Source organism: Lucilia cuprina, chromosome 3, assembly GCF_022045245.1.
Source record: "Lucilia cuprina isolate Lc7/37 chromosome 3, ASM2204524v1, whole genome shotgun sequence".
Lineage (NCBI taxonomy): Eukaryota > Metazoa > Arthropoda > Insecta > Diptera > Calliphoridae > Lucilia > Lucilia cuprina.
In genome coordinates this window covers 28,373,385-28,376,174 of record NC_060951.1, presented here as the reverse complement: position 1 = coordinate 28,376,174, position 2,790 = coordinate 28,373,385, and positions in this window count along the sequence as shown.

Here is a 2,790-nt window from a genome sequence, read left to right as displayed (position 1 = left end):
ACCTACCACAAAAAATTTGGTGTTTTTTTAGTTTAATATGAGTGTTAATCTTTAACAAATTTCGTTGGGTTTGGTCGAGAGATTTTAACATACCGCTCAACATCAATAGAAAAACATTTTTTATGGTAGTAAATCATGGGTTTATTTGGAGCTAAACAATAACAAATTTATTTATTTAAAAACATATTCAAATTGAAATTTATCTCGATATCGAGTTTATTAAGTGATTAAGTGATTTTCGGACATGTATTTTATATGATAGAGAAAGATATGATTGAAGAACTTTTTTCGATATCATTATCCTTTACGTAAAAACAATAATGTTTTAAATGAAATATGGTCAAAACTAAAATACTTCGGAAAAATAATATAGAAATTTAATTCTTATAAAAAACTGTTTAAATATGAACTTTGAACCTCAATAAAATCTAAACCATAATGAATTTAAAGATTTTGGAGAACATTAAACTTTGTATTTATACAAAGAAGTATGTATCAAGCTTCATCAAAATCGGAAAGGATAAAGTGTACAAAACTTCTCGAATACAGAGACAGAAAGAATTTAGGCACAAACTAGATATAAATCTGAAATTATAGATTAAATAAGAAAAAATGTGTTAATGGGTTTTTTTATTTCGTGACCTTGTTTCCTTGTAAAAAGACTTCTTTCCTGACAGAATTAAATAAAAACAAGTAAGTACGAAAGTATAGTCGGGCGTGACCGACCATATGATACCCTACATCAGTTATGAAAAATATGGACCAAGCCCGATAAAATTTTGTTAATATATTTATATAATATTTATTTGTGCTGAATTTCATAGCGAAATTTGTGTTTATAAGTTAATTTTGGACATTCAAGTAATTTTCTGAAGAGTACTTTGTATGGGAGCTAGGGTCAAATGAGGCCCGATCTTTATACAATTTGGCAAGGTCATAAAGGCTTGTATAAAACTTAGTTCTGCCGCTTTTTATCGATATACAGTTATATTTAACATAATTATCAGAAGCTCTTTTCGGTGGGTTCTGTTGTATGGAGGCTAGGTGAAATAATGGACCGATTTTATTAATAATAGGTTTCGTCCTTGGGTCAAAAAAAGCGTGCGTGCCAAATTTCATCCAATTATCTTGAAAATTGCGACCTGTACCTTGCGCACAAGGTTTACATGGACAGCCAGCCGGCCAGACGGACGGACGGATATAGCTCAGAAAATAATTCTATGCCGATTGGTATACTTTAAGTGGGTATAGGACATATATTTTGGTATGTTGCAAACATCAGCACAAACCCAATATACCCTCCCCACTAAAGTGGTGTAGGGTATAATAATAAATATTTCCCATCTCTTTTAGTTTTCATCAAATTTGATGTTATTTGAGCAATAAAAATAATTAAAAAAACAATACTTTTCAAAATTTAAAGTCCTTTAAAATTTCTCTCCATTAAATTTAAAGTTTAAGATGAGTATCATCTGTTTCAAGTCTAACGATATCTTCCCTTTTTATCGTGCAGTGTTATAGGAAGTGGAACAATTAATAAAGTACAGTAGGTCATGACCGACCACTACCATAGTTATGAGTATAAAGTGTAATTTTCCAACATTATCTATCCATCCATTAATAAAAAAAATTTAATAAAATTTAAAAAAAAAATTTAATACTTTAATTTAGTAATTAATGGATTTCTCCTTAATTTTAAAATATTGCTTAATTATAGTGTTATTAAACTAGTAGGGTTCATTATAACAAATTAAAATATATATTAAATATTTAAATTAAAAATAAAATGTTTCCACCATATCGTTACAAGAGTAAATGAAACTTCATAATTCATATGCACGAATATTATATGCAATCTGCATGCAAATTGTTAGCATTTTAATATTTAGTAAAGTTTTTCTACTTTTATACACTATACCACTTTGGTGGGGATTTGTGCTGATGTTTGTAACTCACAGTAATATTTGTCCTCGACCCACCTTAAGTCGGCTTAAAAGTATTTAACTACATGTTGCAATTTTAAGATAATTCATTAAAATTTTGTACATGATCTTCTATTATTTTAGGGATCATTAGTTCACCTAGCTCCCGTACAACTGAACCCCCGAATAGGGCTTGTAAACCTATAAGTCGCAATTTTAGAGATAATTTAATAATTTGCACAATAAAATTTTATTGTAACAGGCGTAGGGTATTATATGATCGGCCTCACCCGATTATAATTTCTTATTTGTTTTATTAACCATTTTGTTGGAAAATATTTAATAATTTAGAAATTCGAAACAATATATGAACTTTTTTTAAACTTTAACTCAAAAATTTATTATAGCTTACGGCATAGTTAGCGAAAGCATGAAACTTAAACACTACAGATTTCTTAATAAATTTATTATGATATTTTTTTTTTAACTTTTAATGTGTATATGTTTCAAATAAACGGTACAAGAGTTAAAACACTTTAAAACAAAACGCTAAACTTTGACAACAAAAAAATAGCAAAAACTTTATTCATATATAAAAGAGCCTACCATGTTCAACAACCACATCAACATGTTTTTGATGATAGTTTCTTACACTTTCAAGGCCTGTTTTATATTTTATGTGACAATTTCGGTACTTCTAAGAGCAAAAGTACTAACAACTGAAAAAGTACATATACATATAATTTAAAGGGACTATTTCACTAATTGTGATAGTAAACGAAAAAACTGTAGTCAACTAGAAACACATTTTTTGGCTATGTCGAATCCTAAATAACCTAAGCTTTACTATAAGTCATTATTAATCTAG